The sequence below is a fragment of the Ambystoma mexicanum genome, chromosome 9 (genome assembly GCF_040938575.1).
Source record: "Ambystoma mexicanum isolate Mex_15411 chromosome 9, UKY_AmexF1_1, whole genome shotgun sequence".
Classification (NCBI taxonomy): domain Eukaryota; kingdom Metazoa; phylum Chordata; class Amphibia; order Caudata; family Ambystomatidae; genus Ambystoma; species Ambystoma mexicanum.
The window spans coordinates 889025841-889051966 of record NC_090931.1 but is presented as its reverse complement, the minus strand read 5'-3'; the positions used below and the strand labels follow the sequence as shown (position 1 = coordinate 889051966).

The following is a 26126-nucleotide window of genomic DNA, read 5'->3' as shown; positions in this document are numbered from 1 at the left end:
TCCATGAGAAGCCAAGTGGCATATCAACAGGCTGGAGTTGTGGGCCATCAGGTTAGCCCTGAAGGCTGTTGCACCATCTCTCAGAGGCAAGCAGGTCCTCGTCCGAACAGACAACACAGTGGCCATGCATTACCTCAACAAGCAGGGTGGTGTGCACTCTCGCCTCGTTCCGAAAGTGGTACCAGTTTGATGGTATAGTTCACTAGATGCTGACAGACTTCAAGAGGAAGCGGTTCGGAGGCATGGCAGAGTTGGAAGGAGGATGGTCTGGAGGGGGTTGACTGAAGGAGAGACAATAACCCTGATGAACGACCTGTAAGGCACAAGTAATTGCACGTGGTGTGGGACCATGCCGATCTGAACAGGGACATTTCCTTCCCACTTGGGACTTGTGGAAAAAGTCCCTCTCACGGGGGCTTTGCACTTTGGGCAGCCGAGTGGTACTATGAAAATGGAAATTCCACCTCTGGGACCCTTGCCGTCTACCCCTGGGGAAACAGCGAGTTTGTTGTCTGCCCTGTGGAGCAGGACTTCTCCCATGAGAGCCAGAGTGTACAGAGGGTCGAAATCCACAACATCTGCGAGAATTGTTGGACAGCCAGACCCAAAGATTTAGCTGTCACTTTAGAGGAGTGGAACCAGTGGAAGGAGTCATCGGCTTTCGCCCCAAAGAGGTTATGTCAGTCAAAGAGCATATCCAAAAGCTTTTCCTGTACATTCTGTGAGAACAACGATAGCCTCAACCAAGAGTGACGTCGGACAACTGTTCCAGTATTCATAGAACGCCCCACACAACTAGCCATATCCAGGCTGATTGTGACATTTGTCATGAAGCTTCCCTGCCATCATGTACTATGGCCTCAACCCCTCCCTCGCCACTACGTTAGGTAGATGTTTGGCTGCTCCACACACTGCCAACCAGACCTGAGTGTGAGGGAGGAAGAAGAGAGGAGTCGAAGATGACTCCAAGGTTTCTGGCTTCAGAAGAAGGAGCAGGGAAGAACCCAAAGAGGAAGGCCAGAGTGAAGGGAAGAAGGAGGAGAGTAGGGGTCCCGATGGAAAGGATCTCAGTTTTACAGGCGTTGAGGCAGAGATCGTTGGAGGTGCACCAGGACCGGATGGCAGCTAGGCAGTCGGGGATAATGGCAGGTGCATGAGGGTCAGCAGGAAGTTTGAAAAAGAGTTGTGTCTCATCTGCATAACACTGGAAGTTGGAGGAAAAGGAGGAGATGATGCGTGCAAGCTGAGCAAGGTAGATGTTAAAGACCCAAGCGGGGACGATAGAACCCTGGGGGACACCACAGGTGGCGAAGGAAGTAGGAGAGGAGAAGGTGCCCAGGATGACTTGGGAAGAGCTGTTCGGAAGTATGTCAGCCAGTCCAGTGTATGAGGATGGAATGGTTGACCATGCCAAAGGCAGAGCAGAGAATGCGAAGGATGAGGACAGCAGGGGAATTGGAATCCAGAGATGCAAGCAGTTCTTCACGGAGAGCAGTTTCCGTGCTTCTGGATGCTCGGAATCCAGATTGATGGTCGTGGAGACCACCAGCAAGTTCGGTGTGCAAGTTGAATTGGGGCAATGCCAGCTTCTCCAGCAGCTTCCCCAGGAAGGGGGTGATGGAAATAGGGCGGTAATTGGCAGGACAGGTGGGGTATGCTGAAGGTTTTTTCATGAGGGGGACACTCTAGAGGATGCTTAAGGGAGGAGGGGAAGATCCAGTGGCAAAAGAATGATTGCAGAAATCAGCGAGTACGGGGGTAAGAGAGCCAATGTTATCCTCGATGGTCGTAGATGAGCAAGGGGAAACCTGTCTAGAAGAGACCTTCATGGAGCAGACAACTCTGGTAACTTCTTCAGGCGTGATATGGGAGAAGGAGGAGAAGCAGGGTGATGGGCGAAGGCAGGCAATGGGGCGAGGGATGGGTTGAGAGGTTGGGTAACAAGGGTGTTCAGGATGTCCTGAGTTTTGGTGTTGAAGTGAGTGGCCAGTGTGTTGCAGAGGGCCTGGGAATGAGAAGGGGAGGAGGAAACTGCGGAAGGGTTGGCTAGTTCCCTGCAGATCTTGAAAAGTTCAGCTATGTTGTTGGATCTACCGGAAACCCGTGCCTGTATGTGGGCTCTTTTGTTGGCACGGATGGAGAGTCTATATTGCCTTTGGAGCAGGGCAGTTTGTCAGAGGATAATCCTGATGTTTGCCACTTTTGTTTCAGGACCGCAAGTTCAGAGTCATACGAGGTGTTACGCGTAGAGGAAGGTTTCAGGCGAATCCCCATGACTGAGGCAAGAATGTCAAGAGTATTGGTGATGGACAAGTGGAGGTTGCTGAGGGCAAAATCAGAGGTTGAAACTGAGGTAAGAGGGTGGGGGATGAAGGTGGAGGCAAAGGCAGCAGCTGACACTCGTTTCATCGGGTGGATGTTAGTGAACATGATTAGCATGGCTTTCGGGTGTGCAGTGAGAGGGCCAAAGGGACCTAGGTGGGAGGAGAGAAAAGAATGGTCTAACCAGGAGAGAGGGATGACTAGCGGAGGGGGGGGGGAAGAGAGAGAGAGAGAGAGAGAGAGAGAGAGAGAGAGAGAGAGAGAGAGAGAGAGAGAGAGAGAGAGAGAGAGAGAGAGAGAGAGAGAGAGAGAGAGAGAGAGAGAGAGAGAGAGAGAGAGAGAGAGAGAGAGAGAGAGAGAGAGAGAGAGAGAGAGAGAGAGAGAGAGAGAGAGAAGAGTGTATGAGGGCATCCAGAGTGTGCCCAGCCGAGTGGGTTGGACCAGAAGGGAGACTGGAGAGGGAAAGAGAGGAGCAGAGGTGAATGAAGAGAGTGGATATTGAGCCTGAGGAGTCCAGTTGGATGTTTAAATCACCCATGAGGAGGTGGAGGTGGATGAAAGTAAGCAAGAACAGAAATCGGCCCATTCAGAAAGGAACAGGGTGGTGGTGCCAGGTAGCCAGTAAATGGTAGCAATGGTCAGGGTGGGGATGGGAGAGATGATCAACTTGCAAACCAGGCCCTCTAAGGAAGAGTAGAGCTGAGTGGGTAAGATGTAAACCACTCAGGGAAGATTAAGGACAACCAGTGCAGTGAGGTCGAGGCTCGGAGATGATCTTGAAGCCATCAGGGAGGAGGGTGTCAAAAGCAGTGAACCATGTCTCGGTAACAGCGAGAATGTCGAGGTCAATGTCTTCAAGAAGCATTCTCGCTACGGAGGAGTGCGCACAGACTTATCGCACTCCTCCGTAGCATTCTCGCTACGGAGGAGTGCGCACAGACTTATCCACTTATGAGCAATGCTTATGAAAACACAAGCTTCGTGACATTGTTATCCGTGGCTGCACATCAGTAGTTGACATTCCATTTCAAGGGGTCTACATCAGAACAAGTGTTTATATCACGCTCCTGCTCGAATTTATAACACTTTTATCCTACTCTACTGAGCTGGTTCTCCAAGGAACCCTTCAATTGTTCGAATCTACAGCTCGTTCATTTTCTCAAGCATATCCATTCTAACCGAGACATACGACGTGAAGCTCATTGATTGAGAATTTTCACGCCGGGATTTATTCCAACCTACCGACCCGCTAGCCACTAAAAAATTTAGTGGAGACTCAAGGCCTCTTTGCCTCACACCCCCACTTTCCTTTGAGACAACGTGGAATTCGCGATTGTCTTTTGTCCTGAAGAAGGTTGAACATAATATACAAGGGAACTAGTCGCCCACGCTAAGAACTCAACTGAAACATGTCGACAAACAGTTTCTTTTCTATCCCCTGAATGTTGACAGAGAGACACATTGTTAATCAATCAAGTGTTGAACCAAGAAATGTTTTAACCACCATTGTGATATGAATAAAATATCATTTTCTATTGTTTGTGAATATGATGAATGCATGAAGAAGTTGTGAACGAAGTGTGTATGGAGGGATGTGTTTTTGGTTTAAAGAGCCTTTTTTATATGAAAAGAATTGTTATTGTGCAATCTGATGTACGTTTTTTGCAAAATAAATAGTCAACGATTACAACTGAAACAGTAATCGGATGTTATCTCTGGTCTGGTTGGTCTATTTCTCTTCAGTTTTACTATATTGCCTGAAAGACCACAGATAAAAATCAGGCGTCCCTTATATTTTCTTGCTTGACATGAGCGGCAGACATCCATATCTTGTCCTTCCACCAAGTAGTACAGACACAAACCCTGCAGGGCTTAAAGCCGGAAGACTTCCAGAGATTTAGCATGAAGTAGTTAGAAATTGCTAAAGAGCTAATGGCTTTCTCAAAGTACTGGGCGGAGTGCATGGATAAAAGGAACAGAGGTCATGAGGAGCAATCTGCACTGTGTATACTACCCATATCATCAAATGTAGAGACATGAAAGCCAATGACGCTAAACAGGACAGACGCCAGGCTGCACTGTTCTCCTTGGTGGCTAAAAACATGTCCTGAGCCATTGGTGGCTAAACACATGTCCTGAGCCAGACCGATGCTGGAGTAAATAAATTTCTATCCTGCAGAATCTGTGGAGAAAAACACATTGTATTGGATAGTTTGAGTCTTGAAAGCATGACATTCAAATGTCAGGGTCATCAGGAGAGGTCATTGTCAAATGCGGAGTTAAGGTTAGATGTCACCAAAGGCAATGTTTATTCTAAGAGGAATACACCTCTTCAATACAAATTAAAGCTGTTATGTAAAGCCATAGGCACACGCTTATGTCCAATATCCTTTTGTAGACCGACACACTATGCTCCTCTGCAGGAGGCAGCCCATGCCTTGCCAGGACTTCACTTAGGGATCAGCTGGTTTAGCTTGACTTATGCCTGTATTGAATACAAGGCTCAGAGAAACTGAATCCTGTGCATTGGCTCAGCGGTTGACTTTTCCAGATGGATCAAAAACCTAACAGAAACACTATGGGCCTCATTACGACCCGGGCGGTAAGGGATTACCGGTACTGGTAAGGGCACCGTTACCGGTAATCCCTTACCGCCCTATTAAGAGTTCCCTTTGCAGGTCCTCCCTTAACGGCTGGTAAAACCAGCTGTTAAGGATGGGACCCGCAAAGGGACTTTAGAGGTAATAACGGTACCGCAATTTGCGGTACCATTATTACCGCCTTCCCCATTCCCATTGAGCCCTATGGGGGCTAAAATGGGAATGGGGAAGGGCCATGGTGAATGGGGAATTACCGCCCCCGCCAACCTTGGAATGGGGCGGTAATTGCTCCATTCACCATGGCGGAATCGGTAAGGTTTTGGAGGCAACCATGGCGCTAACAGCGCCATGGTTACCTCCAGGGTCGTAATGAGGCCCTATATCTATTAATAAAAGTCTCATACTCTAAAATATGCGTGCCACGAGATTTCACTTTGTCCTTTGGCCATCTTGTATGTTGGCCTTCCTTCCCTCTCTGGGCTGGATTTGCTGATTTCCCTGGGCAAAGCCTTGGCTTCCCGGGCAAATCGGTGATGTGTGTTTGTGGCCAGATGTAGGGGCTGGGACTGTCTGGTCCCAGTCCACATCCTAGCCAGTGTGGGTCTGCTGCTGGGCAGATGTGGTGTCCAGAGGCTGTCCATGATTGCCAGTTTGAATGGTAAAGATCCTTAACATTGGTGGGCTTGAGGGTCACCCCAACTCGAGTCTAGGAAAAAGGAGGACTCCTGTGGCCATTCAACATATTACTGTTTTTGCCAAGATCGCTTCGAAGAGGAGCATCCTGCTGAAGACACGGAACTCGTAACAGCCAATATGCATTGTCTTCTTCAACCGTCCCAGTGAAGCCCTTTGCTGATCTCCAGAAGGCCTTCATAGGTGCTTCAACCCCAGGACCGTGGGAACAACAAGTCAGATCCCTGCTCGAGAATCCTGTCCTTGGTAGCCTTCAGAAGTGTCCCGGGACCATCCCATGGACTGACCAGCTGACGCCTGGGCTCCCTCGTTGCATCGGTTGCTCTCCCGAGTTCAGACTTGGTACTCTGCAGACCCTGAACTTGTGGTACAAGAGGCCTTGCCCTAAAATTGCAGCTCTCCAGCATGAAAAGGGGCCTTGCAGGTCCTACTACTTTGTTTCCATCATGAGGGCTCACCTTTCGCTGCGTGCACACAGTTGTCATTGCTGTCTGATGCCTGCATCATGTCCTGGGGCTCCTCCAAAGTTGTCGACAACCTGGTTATGTTTTCTTCCTCGTGCCAGGGTCGTCCAGCTGTGCAGTGCCAGGAATCATCTTGCCACAGTGCAGAACCACCAACTAGCTAGAACTAAAACACAAAGCCGAAAGTGATTTCTGCACCCACAACCCCTGGGCCTCCCCTGATGGAACCAGGACACATTAACTGGGCCCAGTGGATGCAGCGTACCTAAAGACTGCTATCGCCCTGCAAAGGGTTCAATTGGGACGTGTGACTAAGGGCACTAGGCCCAAACTCTTCTAGCAAGAGAAGGACTTTTAAAGTGTAGGGCCTTCTTTATGTAGGGCTGTGTATTGTGTTTTAACTCCTTTTATTTTACCTATTAATTCTTAAATTGTTTCAGCACTTACCCTGTATTTTCTTTACTTGCTTTGCTATACACAAGTGCTCTATATTCTGATCTTACTGTGTTTAAAAGTAAAGTGTTGGATTCCAAGATGGCGGCAATGGGAGGACGACGTGTCTGAACGTGGCTCTGTACCCCATCCGGGCCGCACCACTTAAGCACATCAAAGTAGCAGAAAAACTGTCACTGGAATGCTCGGAGGTGGAGGCCCACCACCGCCAGACTGACAGAGGATTCCGGGAGTGCCGAGCAGTTCCTGCGCCCGGGACGAGCCCCGTGACGAGGAGCTCCCTTGCCTTCAGGAGAGGCCGGGGAGCCCAGAGGGTTGGCATGGGATACTCCCCCGTGGTGCGCGACACAGCGCTTAAGAGGGCCCCCCCCCTCGGGTAGATGCGACACGGGGGCAGCTGGGACTCAAAGCTGGACCGGAGAGCGCACGAGATCCGGACCCATAGAGGGGTGGAAGAGGACCCCAGCGACCGCGCACACAAGGACCGAAAGCGGAGGTGGGAATCCCCCCCCCGCGGCCCACGGGAGAGCCAGAAGACAGGAGCAACCCCACCAAGCAGTCCGAGCAACACGGATAGAAGGGCGGCACTGGCAAGAACGGAGAGAGGACGCATGAGCCCACGAGCACCAAGGCGAGGCAAACCAGAGCGATCCCCGGGTCAGAGAAGGGCAGCACGATAGCGGATCGGGACCGCCCAGCATACACAAATCAGCTACGCGGTCGTGGGGGGGAGTTGTTAGGGAGAATTCTCTCTTTAGGCTGAATTTCCTAACCTAGTGAGTCCCCCAGCAGCTTTGCTGGATTTCTGGAGTTTGTTTTTTTCTCCTGCCAAGAGTGAGACTTTTTTCACCCATTCTTGGTCATGATTTATGGTGTTCCTTTGACTGTTAATGTGTTTTATGGGCCATGGGGTCCTTTACTCCATAGGGTCTCATGTGTTTTTACTATGTGTGTTACACAGCACCCTCCGTGCAGTAACACAGGGGTGTCATAGTGACACCCCACCATAGACTCCATACACTGGGACTGACTACTGTCTCCCAGGGCATGTAAAGTCACCATTGGCTTTACTAGTCCCAAATTATTAACAGAAACCAGTACAAACCATCATATTGTGGACGTACTGGTCGGGGCAATTCGATTGCCCCGGGGTCTGTTAGTCGAGGGGGCACGTCTCCGTCCCCCCTGATCGAGTTTTGGCTGGTGGCAGTGGATCCTACTTTTTATATTCGACCGCAAATATATCCCTATGGGATTTTCCCATTGTTCGAGGCTACCAACTTTAATTATTTAATTCTCATAGCCTCGAACATACCGCCGGTTTATTTATTTAATATTAATTCGCCGGTTGGTATTTTTTGCCAGGACTCGATTCTAAAATGGCGTTTGTGTTCTCTTCTGTGACTCCAACCCAAGTCGAGCCCTTTGTTCCACTTTTTGGTAGGCTTCTCCACAGAAGCCTCCAAAAGTGGTGCCACTCTGTCTGGCTACCACAGGGGGTGTGCGAGGGGGTTTAGGCACCCTGGACTGAGTTACCTTGGTAACTCAAGTCGCACTCTTGTGTGATTGGCCCAAGTGGTGAGCCGGCCGGCTCACCACTTAGCATGTTTGATTGACAGCTAGGCTGAGTGAATGGGGGTGTGCTGCATAAAAGCAGGGTTTTGGGGACTGGAACTTGAGAAGTCGCCACAGGACCTGAGAATCCGACGAGGGAGAAGCTGAGCCCCCCTACCACGACGACACCTCCGGTGGAGCCCTGCAGAACCGACTCACCACTTCCCGACGACAGAGAAGATCTCCCGGCTGGAGAGGCTTCTTCCCCTGACTGGTGGGCACAACCAGTTTACCTTCTTCTCTTCGCATCCCAGACCGGCCTGTGGTCGAATTGCCTGTGCCAAGCACCCCGGCAACCGGATAGCCACTTACCACTGGACCGCGAATCAAAGGACCACTCCTTTTACCTGAGAAACTCTGCGGCTGGTTTCTTCCCTGGCAGTGCAACGGACTCCTGTCTTCCTCCCCAACGAGATCTTCTCTTCCCCCGGACGAAGCACCGTCTTGCATCCGCTGCCAGGAACAACTGCCCCCGCTGGAATATTCTCACCACTTTAAGGTACTGTGTCCGCCAGGCCTCCCTTTCTAAAGATTGCTACAAGGTAATAATAATCCCTTAACCTTCTGGACTGGACTGGCCACCTTGACCTTCTAACTGGTCCCTTTCTTTGGTCCAACTCCTTTTTGAACCGTTTTAAGACTTTTGTGCACTGCAACCGTGTGACCTTGGACACATTTCGTTTGATCCTCTTAAAGTGGATCCAGCCTATTAAACTCTAACGTCACGGTTTTACTTTGCCTTCCTCTCTTGTTGTGTTCTTGTAAAAGTGTTGGGACCTGTTTCAAATTATTCTCTGCTCTTCTCTCCCTTTTAAAAAAGAATTATTAGAGTGCCATCTGCGTTAAGCGCTCACCGCTGTCTGAAAATAAGTGGGGCTTTACTTAAGACTTGTCTAATATTCTTCTAAGGGAGTGTATATCTTTTAGTGACCGTGTTTTTGAATTGCTTACTATTAGTGCCTGTGTGTTTTTCTAGATGTGGTTTTAAATAAATAATTATATCTCTTTTACACCAAGCCCTGGTCAGTGTTTACTTGTTCTACTGTGTTCTTTTGACCTATTGTGAATACTCTGTATACTGCCTAACTCTTCTTGAGGGAAGTCTGACTGCTCAGCCACAGCTACCAAGTGAATCTGTGTGGTACAGACTGTTACCAAGTGGGTTTACTGCCAAACACCTGTAGTCTTAAATCTTTTGCAGTGGTCCCAGAGGGAACTGCACAGGTTTCTGCCTAACAGGAGTGGACGAAGGCCCCAAGAGCTATCACCAACTCCACAAACCTCGGCCTCGGACGCCCTGGGGCACACACAGGGGAGAATCCATCCGTACCCCCCCAGTCCCCTCCCGGCCTGCTGTATAGTACCCCACGGACAACAAAGAGACACGGGGGAAAGAGGCACCTACGCCCTTATTAACCAGAGGGGTAACATCCAAGGAGCAGCACACAACAGGGAGAGGAGTGCCTCGAATCCACGAGGCCCTCCCAGAAGAGACCCCCCGGGGAAAGCGGAGGGGTCACTCAAACCCTCTGCCAGGGCCCTGACACCCCCCTCCACTGCAGGGGGCACTATAAGCAGGGGCAATCCCCCCACCCCCACCAACATGGTGTGAGATCATCCAAGGACATGCAACCTCCAGGCTGCATAAGGTTCCCCCTCAGGGGATGAAAAGGAGTTCATAGGACACACAAACACAGGCAAAATCGGCTTGACGACCACCCCCACAAGGGCACGGGAAGCCTGACGAGGGGGAATCTGGGAAGGACGCACTCCCTCCCCAGAACTCAGAGGCTCCACCATTGTAGGAGAAGACCGCAGGGGGGCAGGCAGCGAACGGGGGGCCTATAATACAAACACAATCAACAGCACCTATGTCAAAGTCCAGGGGGAGGACAGCGCAATCAACTCACCAAAACTCCCAGAAGAAGCAGGACCAGAGCCTCCCACAACTGTGGGGATTGGAACAAACTACTCCCTCAACCTCTACAAGGAAAAAAAAACCGGAAGGGCAACTCTTGAAAACAACCATGGGAATACCAGAACCTGAAATGGCGACCAAAGAGGACATGAAAATGTGGTTTGGGGAATTTCAGACGCAGTTTATGGCCAAAACAAGGACGCAATTTGAATCCATGAAAAATGACATGAGGAAGGTGGTACAAGAATTAAGAACGGAGATTACAAATTTGGGGGAGAGGACGCACACCCTGGAGAAAATCACCCAAAATCTAGACGAAGAGACAACAATTTACAGAGGTCCAGGAACAACTGCTGAGACGGACCCATAATCTAGAAATACAATGCGAGGATCTTGAAAATCTATCACGAAGATCGAACATAAGAATAAAGAATATGGCAGAGTCAGAAGAGGACAGGGACCTGAAAGAGGCAGTCCAACAGGTATTCAAGGAGATCCTAGAAGCAAAAGAGGAAGAATAAGTACTCTGACAGGGTATACTGAATGGGTCCAAAGCGAGCAGGTGAACCGGGTATAAGGCCAAGAGATGTTCTAGTAGCCCTCTCCTCATACCCCCAAAAAGAACAGATCCTGAGGAAAGCCAGGACAATGGACTACATCAGAATGAACGGGGAGGAGGTGCAGCTGTATCAGGACCTGGCGCAGATCATGCTACAGAAGCGCAGAGACATGGGCCCAGTAGTAAGATTCCTAACGACAAAGCAAGTAAGATACAAATGGACATTCCCCTTTGGGCTGCTGTTCACATGGCAGGAGAAGCAAAGGAGGGTAACAACCTGTGAAGAAGGGAGGCAAATACTGGGCATACACGATCAAGAGGAAGAACCTTAAAGAAGGGGGAAGAGACATCCAAACCCGGAATAGGTCGGAATCGCACTGGAAAAACAATCAAAGAAAAGGGAAAGGTCCCCCGCCAAGAGAAAGGTAACGATAAGGTAAGGCATCAGAAGAAATTACCAAAAGCACTCCGGAGAGAACAAATACTCCAACTGGAGAAAGCTAAAGAAAATGGAGGAGAGTATTCCAGAAACAAGAAACAAAGGTTCAGAGGAGGGGGAGGAGGGCATTCGGAACACCACTTGGAATCCGAAGGGTTTTAGAATACCATACAAGTTATCCCTGAGCATAGTCGGGCATGGCGTGTACGGCGCAACGCCTGAGCGATCATAGGAACCAGAGCCCATCTCAGGGCAGTTTGGGGGGGGGGGCAAGTTGGGGGTTGCCTTATAGGGGCGGGGGTACACCGGGAACCATAATACTCAGGGAATGCTCCAAGGCATACATTCAGAGACTAACTTCCAAGTACATGATGGGGTTTACAATATTAACATATAACATCCGAGGGCTCAACTCTCCTGTCAAACGGAAAAAAAGTGGAGCATTTTCTAAAACAAGAAAGATATGACATTATCATGCTCCAAGAAACACATATAAGAACACAAGACAAGGCAAAGGTCCGCTTGAAAGGGTATAATCAGAGAATAAAGGCAAATGCACAAGACAAAAAGGCAGGGGTCTTAATAGCTTTCAAAACTCCTTAAAGGTTCAGATTCTCCAAACAGAGGCAGACAAACAGGAGAGATATTTATTAGCAAACACGAATATAGAAGGGCGCCCTCTAACGCTAGTGGCCCTATACGCACCAAACATGGGGCAGGAGGGATTCCTTAAAGATACACTGGGAAAACTAGAACGATTTGCTACAGGGGAGATCGTGCTGGGAGGAGACCTGAATATAGCGTGGGACCCCAATCTCGAGAGATCAGCCCCCCAGACAGCAGGGGAAATACTCCCCCTCAAAAGCCCTGAAACAGAAAATGTCCAACCTAGCATTGGTAGATATTTGGAGGCACATCAACATTAATCAACACTTACTATTCACATGTCCACCAAACAATGTCGAGGATAGATTACGTCTGGGCCACGCCGGGTATGCTGGGAAAAACACAGAAGGCAGACATCGGCTCCATTTCATTATCTGACCATGCCCCCCTTTCGGTAGAGATAATGCTTACCCCCACGGGACCCCGGGTTGTGGAAATGGTGACTCCCAGAGGAGATAGTCCGAGATACGGAGATGGGGAACACTATCCGAGAACAAATCATCGAATACCTTAAAAATAACATCCCAGACATATCGATGGAAACTCAGTGGGAAGCCCTAAAGGCAGTCAAGAGGGGTCATATAATCGCATTAAAGCCCAAAGGGAGAAGCTTAACCTCCAATGGGAAAGGGAGCTGGAGGCAAATATTAGCAAAATCCAACAAGAAATATTACAGAAACCAACATTGAAGCTGCAAAGAGCCCTGAGACATGTACAAAGACAGCTAGACTCCATCCGCACAAAAAAAGCAGAAAGACACCTCATTAGACTGAAACATTGGTACTACATAAAGGCTAACAGAGCGGACAAGTTACTGGCCAGACAGCTGAAGGGGAAAAATCAAGATAGGACAGTAATGGCACTGCGGGACGAGAAAGGGAGCAGAAAGACTCAAAACATGGAAATTGGGGCCATTTTTGAGCAATTTTACCGGCAAATATACTCGTCAGATCACCCATACGAGAGCCTCCAAAAGACATATTTAGAGGGGGTAACACTTCCGGTACTAATGGACGTAGAGAGGCACACGCTAGATAAGGATATAACTCAAGAAGAGGCCATCAATGCGATTAAAGATCTACCCAGGAATAAGGCTCCAGGGCCAGATGGCTACACTGCCCAATTTTATAAAACGTACAGCGACACATTAGCCCCGGTTCTAACGGATCTATTTAACTCAAAGAAAAAGCCAATATCACCCCATCGATGAATGAGGCAAAATTGCTGGTAATACAGAAACAGGGAAAAGACCCAGAACTCCCAACATCATATCGCCCAATAGCGCTGATAAACCTGAACGCGAAGTTGTACACCAAAATCTTAGCCACAAGACTCACCCAAATACTCCCGAGGTTGGTCCATCATGATCAGTCGGGTTTTGTCCCCGGTAGACAAACGCACGATAACATCAGGAGGGTCCTCCATGTTGTGGAAAAAATAGGAATAATACAAACCCCAGCGATGATATTGGCCTTGGATGTGGAAAAGGCGTTTGATAGAGTCGAATGGTCGCTCCTGTTCCACACATTGAGGACAATGGGGTTGAGGGTGCCCTTCATCAAAATGATAAAAGCTAACTACAACTCACCCAACACCAGAGTAGCAGTGAACAGAGCCCTATCCAAGAAGATTCAAATTGAGAGGGGGACGAAACAGGGATGCTCCTTATCCCCCTTATTATATGCAATTTTCCTGGAGCCCTTAATGTCGCAGATAAGAAGCAAAAAGGAAATAAAGGGCATAGATATGCGAGGTACTGAACATAGAATAGCAGCATATGCAGATGATATGCTTGTGATGCTCGGGGACCCAGAAAACTCCCTCCCTCTCCTCATGCAAAAAATAGAAACATTTGGCTCCCTGTCAGGGTTTAAGATTAACAGACAGAAATCAAAAATATTGATACTGGCGGGAGATACCGAGCAGATTCAATCAGTCGCAGAAGATCTCCAATTGAAAGTTGCACAGCTGGGAGTCAAATACTTGGGAATCACCCTGACACATAAGATACAACACCAATACTCCCAAAACTACCCTTTGATACTACGACAAATAAAAAGGGACCTGGAAAGGTGGAACCCATTAGCAATAACATGGTGGGGCGGATAACGGTGATCAAGATGACCATCCTTCCTAAACTCATGTACCCATTTCAAGCTCTGCCAATAGGACCCCCTCTGAAATGTTTTAAATCCCTAACGAAAGCGGTTATGGAATACATATGGCAGGGGAAAACACAGTATCTAACACGGTCCTCACTGCCTCTAGAAAAGACGGGGGTGTGCACTACTGCATTTTAAAAAATATTATGAGGCTGCCCAACTGTGTATCGTGAAAGAATGGATACCAGAAAACTCCCAGAAGCTGTGGGAAGCGCAAGACAGGGCAGTAGCAACCACAACCATGAGACACTTGCTATGGGCGGGGAAAAAACAGACATCCCAATTTACGAATACGCGAAATAATGCAGATGGCACTAGATATATGGGACAGAGCTACACAGAAGGGCACATTAACAAAAAACCCAGCACCCTTCATGCCCCCATTCAAAAACCCTTAATTCCCACCAGGACTCGAGAAAAAGGCATTCCTTAAATGGGAGGAAGCAGGCTGCAGAATGGTTGGGGACATTTCCAGGGAGGACAGATAAGATCATTTGAAGACTGTACCACTCCATTGAAACTCAATGCCAACGATACATATAAATACGACCAACTATACCATTGGCTAGACTCGCCCAAAATAAGAGAAGCTGCCGCAAGAGAACTACCCCCCTTCGAAAAATACATTATGACAAAGAATGGAACCAGGAAGCTGGTTTCAAACACATACAGATTCATAATGTCAAGGTCCGGCTTGACGGAATTCCACAGGAGCTGATGCTGGCCCCACGGACCCTCACCAGGAGTTCACCTCTAACCCTAAAATAAAAGCTGAGCTGAGAACCCCAAGAAAGGGAAAGGGGAATTGGAGAAAACAACAAATGAGAAACTGCTGCCCTGCAACCTTCTGGTAGGCTCTGGTATCTGTGGTAAAACAAATATGCTTGGTTACTTATGCAATAGTATAAATTTCCTTTCTTAAATTGTTTTTTAACATACACTAACTTCTTTACTTCTTAAACCTCTATTACGACTTAGAGGTTATTTATTCATGTTGAATATCCTGTAGACTGTTTTGATGCTCTAATGCATCTTGCCACTATGCCATTCAAGTCTCTTTAGAACTCTAAAGTAAATGACTCTTGCAAGTACTTAACAGACTTAGATATTCTTCATTACTTTTCGTTTCATTTAACTCTGTAAAGTCTGAGCTTAAATGCTTTAAAGGAATGCAGTCTTTTCTTGAAGTATAGAATTCCCAATAGCGTGAAAGTCACACGAAAATGGAAACTCTTAAACTTTCTTGAATGCTGCTCCTCCTGCCTGTGAGTTTTTCTATTAACACGCGCGTATACGACAAGAAAAATAAACACGTGCTTTTCAAAACTCGGAAAATAACTTGCGCTAGTTATTTTCTTGACGTGCGTTTTAAAATCACATACACGCTCACCACACTCAGGCGATTAACACGCAACGCAAGCAAGACGTGAAAAACTGTTCTCGCGCTGAAACAATCTCACACACTGTTCATTGACCTCATGCGCTCTTTCGCTAAACGCACGCGCGCAATTTATACACACCGCTGCTAAACATGAAAACCCATGCACGCGCTGAAAACAAACTCGTGCTCAGTTCATATGGACTTGCGCTCTATCGCTCCCCGAGCACCCGCTATTTACACGCAACATTAGTAACGTGAAAACTTGTACACGCCCTAAAAACGATCTTGCGCACAATTCATCGGGACACGCGCACAATCGCTCTCCATACCCGCGCGCTCCCATAAATGACGTTGCAGAAGACGCGAAGACTCGCGCACGCGCTAATCTGTTTTGAAACTCCTTTCATGCAGATGACATTAAAAACTTGTGCGCACAGTCTTTACAATTCTTTAATCATAGTCTTAAAACTGTATAAACGTTTTTTCTCAGTAACCTTTAAATAACTTCTTAACACTAAGTTCCTTAGAAAATGGAAATTCTCTGTGAAAGTCTATAAACTTTTCAAAGGAACAATCCCACCTGATGTTTTCTAGTTCTCTCAGGCACAGCAATCAATTTCCTTACTTCTTTAGTAAATCTTCAGAACTTTGAAAGGCCTTACTTAAGGAGCTTAATAAATGTACAATCAGCCACTGAATTACTATGGATGAAAGGCAGTTTAGAATCTTGCTCACCTCCCAAGAATCCAACCCATTATCCCTTCCACCAATCAGACAAACCAAACATATAATTGTTCCTTAAACCAATCAGATTAAGTTTCTTTCTCTCCATCTTGACTTGGCCAACCACAATGTTCATTCTATGTACATACACTTTCTAGTTACTAAACCACCTACACCAGCCAGCCCTGACACATAAATATGCTTGAGGAGGAAGTAAAATGGCTATACATTAAGAGATGGGAAAAGACCTTAAGGAAAACGATCCCCAGGGAACGGTGGGAATACACGTGGGAGCTGATACTCAAATTAACGAAAACAATACATTCAAAAGAAATGTGGATGAAAATTCTTCTCCAGTGGCACTACACACCAGAAAGACTACATACGATGTTCAGTGTAGTCTCCAATGAATGTTGGAGGGCATGTGGGGGGGAGGGGAGGCAATTGGCGACACATATGGTGGGACTGCCCTAACCTACAACAATATTGGAGGGATGTCAAAGCACACATGAAGTTAATGTTCCCAGATATGGGAGAACCAGGGGAGGAAGTCTAGCTATGTGGGATTTGGGACCCGAAAGATAGAACCCTCACCAGAAACAAAACTTTATGGGCCTACTGATTGGAGTTTGGTTGGAAATAGCCCAAAAATGGAAGCAGAAACACCTGCCAATGGCACTAGACTGGATAGGAAGAGTATGGTCCCATATAACGATGGAGCACATAACATACAATCTCCAAGGGAACTATCAAAAATTCAGAGATGATTGGGCAGTAACTTTGGAATACTTACAAAGTGATTATATGGAACAGTGGTGCCCACATAAAATAAAGATACTGAACATGTTCAGTTAAACAGAAGCAGAGACACTCCGGAGCTCAGAGCAGTCATACGGACTAACCCGGTGGGGGATGGGGGTTAATGGGGGGGACAACGAGTTTCTTTTGTTGTAAAATCAATACAAATATTTTTTTTTTAAAAAGGAAAAAAAATAAAGTAAAGTGTTGGTGCTCTGTAGGCAGAGCACCCGAAAATGAACATTCGTACATTAGTAGTGTAAATTTAGTGATTTATCTACCTGTGATTTTTGATTTATAAGAGTTGTTTAAAGTCTAAATCAATAGAACTGTATGTTAGGTTTCTATGTTTTACAACTGTGTTTATCTGTGTTCGAGGTCTTTAGAGTTTAGTAATGCTGGGTTCCATCGATGCATACACATTCTGAGAATTCCTGGGTTGTAGGATTCTCTCAGAATGTGTACGCTTTGCATGGTTTGAATTGTTGAGCAGTTTGACTCCAGCACCCAAAGCTGTTGGTGCGTCTGCTGCCATCGCTGTATTTTATTTATTGAACACTTCTGTTTAATTACCCACGGCGTCGGTCGTCACTCAACATTGGCGACGAGGACGAGCCGCACTTGTGCCCAGCTGTTCGGCGCCCGCTCCCTTGACTGCCCGCTACAGAGACGGTAGGGAAGCCCCATCAGCTGTTCCTGACTGGAGTCTGCAGCACCACGCTACGTGCTACGAGCACCGCTCCTCCCTGCGTGGGAGTTCAGAGTGGCGCACAATCAGCTGTTCGAGCCGGCACACCAGGCAGCAGACGCTGCCCCATCTCCCAGGTCAGAGTCGGGTGCCCTAGAGGGGGGTGGAGGCCACGTCAGTGTTACAAGGCACTGCATATACACGTTTCTAAGCAGAGCGTGTGTGTTTTCTTTTGTGAAGATCACAGAGGAAGTTTTTCTTTGGGATTTACAAAGGAAGTTTCCCAACGCTTTCAAGGACAGTTCCCACCCGTCCCTGTTGGAACATTGTAGCACTTTCAAAGACTGCAATTGGTTGCCCAGCAACGCACACAGCCTGCTCAGCCAGGACGGGTTTTGACATTCCTTATGGCCATTGTGATGCAACAGAAGGTCTCTTGCTGAGCGCCCCGTTCAGAATCTTCAGGCAGAAGTTCCCCAGCGCTGATACCCATTGTGAGGTCATAATTCTCTGTTCATTGTGTCAAGTGAGCCTCTGGACTTTATGCTACTTGAACTCTGCTAGGCTCTCCAGCTCATCCTATTCTGCCATTGTTCTGTGTAACACTGCAGGACCAAAGGTCCCCTTCTGACATTGACATCATGGCAGCGGCAATCCCTCCACCTGCACCATTCCTGTCCGAACCGGGCAGGCCCCCAGTCAGATGGGACAGATGGGTCAAGATGTTCGAAAACTACATTGCTGCCATTGGGGGCGACAGGTATAGTTCTGCCAGGAAAAAGGCACTTATTTTACACAATTTGGGTCTGGAAGGGCGCATTGTTTTCGACAGTCTCACACATGGTGTGGAGGAAGAATCTGGAGACGCTGATGAGTATGTAATAGCTTTGAAAAAGATTGAAGATCAATTTGAGCCTAAGAAGAACGTGACACTTTAAACACACAAGTTCTTTCAACGGGCACAGGACAGTGCAGAATCTGTGGAATCATATGTGGCTTCCCTGAGGACATTGAGCCACACGTGTGACTTTGGGGACCTCACTGACTCCCTTATTAGGGACCAGCTAGTGCGATGCACCAACAGTCCCAGGGTGCAGGAAAAGTTGCTTGCCAAAGATGTGTCGTTGGAGCAAGCGATGGAGTTGACACGCAGTAGTGAGCAAGCCTCTCAATACATGAGAGCAATGAAGATTGACAAACATTCATCTCACAGTGTTGCACAGGGGGTATGTGCAGTCATGCCGAAGAGGAGGGCGAATACCAGGAAGGAGTGGTGGAGTCAGAGGTGCTCTAGATGTGGAAATTCCAGGCATTCATCAAATTTTCCATCCTGCCCCGTGAGAGTTGCGGAGTGTTACAGATGTAAACGCAAAGGTCATTTTGCGAATATGTGTAAAGATTCATCAGTGAATTCTGTTGAACAAAGAGACACAGAATACCAATCTTCCACACAGCCCCTGCAAAGGATGCCAGATGAGCCGCCTGTCCAGGAGAAGAATGTAAGGCATGTGTTCCAGATTGATGCTGTATCCGGTAATGGCAAAGGACCAGTTGACCATTTCATGATTAATGGGTGTCACATCAAGATGAAGGTAGATTCGTGTTCACCGTGGACCATAATATCAGAAGACACCTTCAGGAACGTTCTAGGCAAAACTCCTGACCTTCTGGTTCCCGCTGAAGTACAACCCTGTGGTTATGAGGACTCAGACATTGCTCTCACTGGCGAGTTCCAACGGCACAGTAACTTACAAAGGGAAAAAGTGTTCTGCAAAAATTCTGGTTGCGAAGAAGGGAGCATCGCTACTGGGTTGGGAGGAGCAGAGAGTATTAGGTGTCCGAATACAAGAAAGTGCATCAGAACCTGTAACTATTGCAGATATTGAGGACAGGTGGTCTAGGGAATTTCCTGAGGTTTTTACTTCCAGCCTAGGAAGGTTAAATGACTTTGAGCACAACATAAAGCTCAAGCCAAATGCACAGCCGGTGGTGCACAAAGTGAGACCCGTTCTACTTAAACTTCACCAACAGCTCTGTGAGGAACTTCAGAGTTTAATTCAAAAGGGAGTGATTGAGTGCATCGAGGGAACTGAATGGCTCTCCCCTGTGGTCCTGGTCACAAAGAGCAATGGTAGCCTGAGATTATGTGTCGACCTCAGAGGCCTCAACAAGAACATTTTCGTTGAAAGGCACCCTCTACCTATAATCTCCGAGACTCTGGCTACACTTGGGGAACCTAGTTGGTTCTCAGTAATAGATCTCTCTGCAGCTTATCCCCAAGTGCCGCTATCGGACAAGTGTTAACATGTAACTGCTTTTGTCACACCGGAAGGCACCTTTAAGTATTTGCGCATGCCTTTCGGACTGGCATCAGCTGCTTCGGTGTTTCAACGCGTCATGGAGGAAGTGCTCAAAGATCTTAAAAATGTCACTATTTTAAGATGACATTTTGGTTTTTGCGAACTCAGAGTGTGAACATGATGTAGCATTGAGAAGTGTTTTGCAGAGGTTGAGATCTTCAGGGCTTACGGTACAAAGAGAAAAATGTTGCATTGGTCTTAGAGAAGTTGAGTACCTGGGACACAGAGTGTCAGGTCATGGAATATAACCTAAAACCAATCTAGTGAAGAATATATGTGGAGTACCTCCACCTACCGCCGATAAAGATCAATAATTTATGGGTATGGCAGAGTTCTATCATAGGTTTGTAGAAAAATTTGCCACTATCTCAGCACCCCAAAGGAACTTATTGAAAAAGGGGGTACGTTTTAAATGGTCTCCTGAGTGTAAGGAAGCATTCTCTGCTATAAAGGAAGGGATCTCAGGAGCACCGTCACTCAGTGGTTTTGTAAGCGTTGGGAAAACTGTGCTCACTGTAGATGCCAGTTTGGTTGGATTAGGAGCTTCATTGTATCAAGTGGACTCGGGGAAAGAATTGCATGTGATTGCTTTTGCTTCCAGGCCGCTAAGGGGAGCTGAACGTAATTATTCAGCAATAGGAAGCGAAGCATTAGCGGTGTACTGGGCCATTGCACATTTTAATTTTTTTGTGTGGGGGCAAGAATTTTTAGTAAAGTCAGATCATAAACCGCTGGTTCAACTTTTGAGCAGTTGTGACTGGGCGAAAGGCTCTCCCAGGATTGCTAGATGGATTGTGGGATTGCAAGGCTATAATTTTAGGATTGTTCACATTCCAGGTAAAGAAAATGTGGTGGCTGATTGCCTGTCTAGAATGCCAATTGAACACACTGAAGGCACATCAGAAATAGTCATGGAAGAAGATGTACATGGAAGAAGATGTAACTATTTCAGATATGTCACCAGTTGCAGTGGGAAAGGAAGAATGGCTCGAAAGCAGATGCATGCGACATATCCATCACCAGGGTGAAAGAGTGGACAATTAATGGATGGCCCAGTAGGGATGCCCTGGCTAGGAACTTCGATCGCATGTATGAGGTGAAACAAGAGTTAAATCCGTCTGAAGATGGAATCAAACTCAGAAGAGGGTCTAAGATTATCCGTCCCTCAAACATTAGGGCCTGTTTAGTAGATCTATCTCATCAAGGCCATCTAGGAATAAATGGTACCAAAAGATTGTTAAGACAATCGTATTGGTGGCCAGGCATGGACAGTATGGTGGAAAAGAAGGTGCGTGGTTGTCATGAATGTGAAAGAGCGGACAAAGGAAAAGTAGTCAGAGAAGTACCTCTTAACCCCGTTCAGGTTCTGTGTGAGCCATGGAAAAAATTAGCTGTTGACATAATTGGCCCTATACAAGGTTTGGGCGATGGTTTCAGGTTTATGGTGGTACTTGTAGACTATCACACCAAGTGGGTTGAGTGGAAGGCTCTAAGAGAGGCCACCACAAATGAAATGGTTTAATTCTTTGAAGAAGTGTTCCATAGAGAAGACTTTCCCACAGAGATAACAGACAATGGGGTGCAGTTCTGTTCTCAGAAAATGAAAGAATTCTTGGTCAGGTATGGCATCACACATTTGAGAACTGCGCTGTACCACCCCAAGGCGAATGGTTTGGTGGAGAGGGCATATAGATACATTAAAGGGGGTCTTCAGCTGGCACTCAACTCAGGTCTTGAATGATCAGAAGTTTTGAAAGAAATGGTGCGGAATTATCGAATCACTCCACATTCGGTTACCAAGGTGTCACCTTTTGTCTCTTTAAAAGGTAGGCAGCCAGCTACCAGATTATGTCCAGGATGGCTAGAGGCATCGGGATGTGTGAATGTAGACAGGCAGACAGTAATGAATCTGATCCATGATGCCCAGAATGTGTACAAACAAAGATTTGATTCTGATTTCAATGTCAAAGAGATGATGTTGTCTGTGGGAGACTCTGTTCTAATTAAGAATCCATGTTTTGGTGCGAAGTGTACAGAAAGCAAATTCTTAGGTCCCAAGAGAGTTGAAACTATTAGAAGTAGTGTGGTCATTCTCGAAGGGGGGGGGGGTGTTGGTCGAAGTCTAAACTAGTCAAGTGTGCACCAAACGTCAATAGGGAGAACAAAATGAGAGACAATGTCAATGAGGAAAATCAAGAGGAACAAGGGAGTGAAGGAGTTGCATCCCAATCGCTTACAGGCAGTAGTGATCAAGTGGAGGATGAATCCAATGGTGGTGATAATTGCAAAAGAACAAAGACTGCCTGATCAATTTAAAGACTATTACCTTGAATAGTTTAGTTAAACATTTCTCATATAAAGAGAGGGAGATGTGTTAGGTTTGTATGTTTTACCACTGTGTTTATCTGTGTTAGAGGTCTTTAGCATTTAGTAATGCTGTGTTCCATCGATGCATACACATTCTGAGAATTCCTGGGTTGTAGGATTCTCTCAGAATGTGTACGCATTGCGTGGTTTGAATTGTTGAGCAGTTTGACTCCAGCACCCAAAGCTGTAGGTGTGTCTGCTGCCTGCGCTGTATTTTATTTAATAAACACTTCTGATTAATTCCCCACAGCGTCGGTCGTCACTCAACACTGTATTTTTACACATTTTGACTAACTTGTGTTAAGAGTGCTCTGTGGGAGCTTGAGTGAACCATTTACCACACTCACACACTCCTTAGTCCGAGCTTCACTGCTCAGTCACATAACCTTGATTGGCTAGACAGAAGTGGCTTTCTCTGTTCACCACAATAGGGTGGCCTCTCAGAATCTTTCCACAAAGCTGATTTTGAAAATCCAGCCAAACATTTCATGTAAAGAATCACATGCACCCGGTCCTTCCCAAACATGCTATCACAAAAGCAAGACATTTTGTGAAAACCCTTTGTGTTGCCGCAGGAACATAAACCTCAGGAATTTCCAATATTTCCTCTGAGTACATTCTTTCACTCCTTTGTACCTTCTCCTTTATCTGTGCTACCTCTTGTGGGGGTAAAAAGAGAATTTGAAATTTCTTAATAACCTTGTGCATCATTATTATAGCAATGCTCAGCAAATGCTAACTGCTATTTTTAACAAGTGCCATATTGCCATTGCTGTGCGAGCCCTATGTTCTAATGCCATGTCCACAACCCCAAAGACTTTACCGCCTAGTACCTAGCAGAGTTCACTTCCACAGTTCTCGCCTCTGACGCGTTTCCCTTTTGGCATATATAAGAGTGTTTTAGGCTGCCGCTTTCCTAGGTAAGGCTGCATTAGCAGATAGAAGGCATCAAATGTTAAGCAGGCATGTGTGCCCTGAGCTGTGCGTGAACTGCAGAAATAGCTTGCACAGCAGTATCCAAAATGAATAGTTATTGGTCTTCCTGAGTGTGAGAACGAAGTCTGTGCCCAAGACTTGTATACTGAGACACTGGGCCTCATTACGGGTCCGGCGGTAACACTGCCAGTGAAACCGGCAGGTTGCTGCTGGACCTGTAAAAAATTACAGGCGCCTGACTTCCGGTGCGACCGGGCTATTACAAGTCCATCGGCCGGGAAGTCAGGTGCCATTCATTTCATTAATCTCCATTCCCATTGTGTCCCATAGGATTCTATAGGAGTGGGGACACGGAAGCAACGTCACCGTTGTTAACTGTGCCGGTGCTTCCGTGACGGCTTTGCTTACTGTGACCGCTGCACCCAGCAGTATCAGACCTGTCGGACACAGCGGCTCTGGCAGCAAACCCATAGTTTGCCGGTCTGGAAACAAGGGTGCCAGTGTTCTTGCCGGACCCGTAATATCCGGACCTGCAAACTTGGCATGGCCCACTGTCCTCGTACCAGATACATAGTTTTTCCCAATGTCTTACTATGTCTGAAACCTCCCTCTGCATTGAAAGGCATGGGTATAAAATTCACTGATTAGACGAAAGAGGGTGGGGTTGTTGCGCAGGGTTTTGTCGTTGGGTTGCTGTTTGTTCTGTATATGCTTATTTGCGGTTTCGCATTAAAGGCTGTTCACCAATCCACTGGATGAGTCTGTGGTTATTTTTCCACTACACTTTTACATGCTGTATGCATGTAGGTAATCACAAACTCCAAGGTGCAACCCTTTGATACAATATTGTGGACAATCTGCTAGTCTTCCTATCATCGGGTGCTGTGGATGGGGGGGACCTTGTTAAAGCCATGCCTGTGTGGCCTGTTGGAGCTGATCTCCTGATGTAGTCCTCTGCGAGTCCTGAAAAAGGAGCGAAAGTAGCCTTGATCCGTTTGTGACTACTGATGATCACATCTTGATCTACAAGGCATAAGATAAAAAGGCTGATGCATTTGATGTGTCAAAGATCAGCCTCTTCACCTGTAAATTGAAAACTTCGAAGGAGATGGAGCTGTGACAACACCTCCTTCATGAATCTGCAAACTGATGGGAAAGTGGTCTTGGGGATGGGGTGATTCCCAGAGCCAGTGGATGATGGGCACTGGGGGAGTATGTGGAAAATTCCTGGCCAACATTCCCTTAGTCCACTTATCAAGACTTGACTTAATGCAGGAGCTCATCACAGGCGAGGCCCTATGTACACTCCTCTCTCCTCTAGGCCGTCTTTGGAAGTTTCCCCAGAGACTCAGTGGACAGGGAGTATGCTTTGAGTGTCCCACGAAATATGATCTCGCGTCCAGAGGGAATGTGAAAAGATGAAAATAAACACCCCCACCCTTCCCAATGTAGGTGTATCTGTCTACATTGTTAATGAATGCTATACCCAGGTGCAGGCAGCTCCCCCCCGACTAATTGTGTGCTTACAAGATTTTGAACATATAGGCTTAATCCTATGAACCCTTTCACACAGTGGACAACCCTGCGAGGGGTCAAGCCAGGTTCCCTCTGGGCTAAGAATGCCCCCCCCCCAGAGTGAAGCAATAGATGCCTCGTCCTGTACTCTGGCCTAGTGGTTAACTGTGGGATCAACATAGGGGCCGGCCTCATTGATAAGGACCTACCAGGATATGGTTAAAATAATCTTTAACAATGACTCAAACTTTCCTGGTGAAGGAGGGAGACCTGTTAGGCCAACTAATTTGAACACTGTATAACTGCAGCCCAGCAGGGAGATGCATGCCTGAGGTTGGCCTTGAACCACTATGTCAGCTGAGGAAGGGTGACCCAAAACAGGATAATATTTTGTTAAGAGAGGTGGATTTTCCTATCGAGTTGCTAACAATGTCAAGGGGGATATGCAGACCCAATATAAGTCCCCATCCAATTTAGGAGGGCGGTCCTGGACTTGGCTCATTTCCACCTTTCCACTGGGCATCAGTGGATCACAAACACCTCATCTTTGTTTCTGGCCTGGCATACGTCAAAGTATTCATAGGCTCATGTCGAATTCCCTGTGGGCCAGAAAACCACCTGCCAGGATGAAGTAAAGGATCCCCTCCAACCCTTATCGATTATTGAGCAACCCTTCTCTCAGAAAAGCATGGATGTTGGGGGACCGGTATATCATTTTCATGCTAGATTATGCCACCAGGTAACCTGAGACTTGCCCTATGAGGAGCAATACCACCCAGTCTATGGTCAAACATTTAATGCTATAATTCTCTTGGAAGAGTTTCACACAAATAAAATGTATGTTCCGAATTATGACAGATTTCAAAATGTTGTGTCAAGTAAAGATCCTTTGCGCCTTCATTTACCATCCCTATTGGATTGGGCTTGTGGAGCACTTCAACCAGACTTTAAATAACTTTTTTCAGAGGTTGGTATCTGAAGATGCCAGGCACTGGAATAAGAGTTCAAAAAAGTTGCTGCAATCCTCCAGTGACTGGTCTCCCTTCAAATTAGATTAAAAATTAAAAAAAACTCACAATGTACTAGACATCCTGAAGGAGGGTTTGCAGTATGGGGAGGATCCCTGGGCCAATCTCTATTGGTTGGCCTCACAAAGCAGGAGTGCCAAGACTCCCTGTACTCCACACATAGGACCTCTCAGGAAGACCTATGAAGCTTCCCAATAGACTCTGCAAACTGCAAGTAATGTTTTGTTGCAAGTCCCGCAAGGGTCGAAGTCGTGCAGAAACAGTCTGAAAAGCTGAAACCACAGGGGTTCACTCCCAGGATCACAGGGAATGTAAAGTGATGAAAATAAACACTGCTAACCCTCCAAATGCAGGCTTACCTGCCACATCTTTGATGCAGGCTTGTCCTAGGCACAGACAGCTCTCCCTAGCTCAACCTTTGTACACAAGAGTTCCAAAAT

The 26126-nt window shown here is 47.0% G+C and overlaps 1 protein-coding gene across 4 annotated transcripts in view; it reads right to left on the bottom strand.

The window, feature by feature from the left end:
* Nucleotides 1–26126, bottom strand: part of USP40 (ubiquitin specific peptidase 40) — a 2045603-nt gene that overhangs the window by 304967 nt on the left and 1714510 nt on the right. The window lies entirely within an intron of this gene.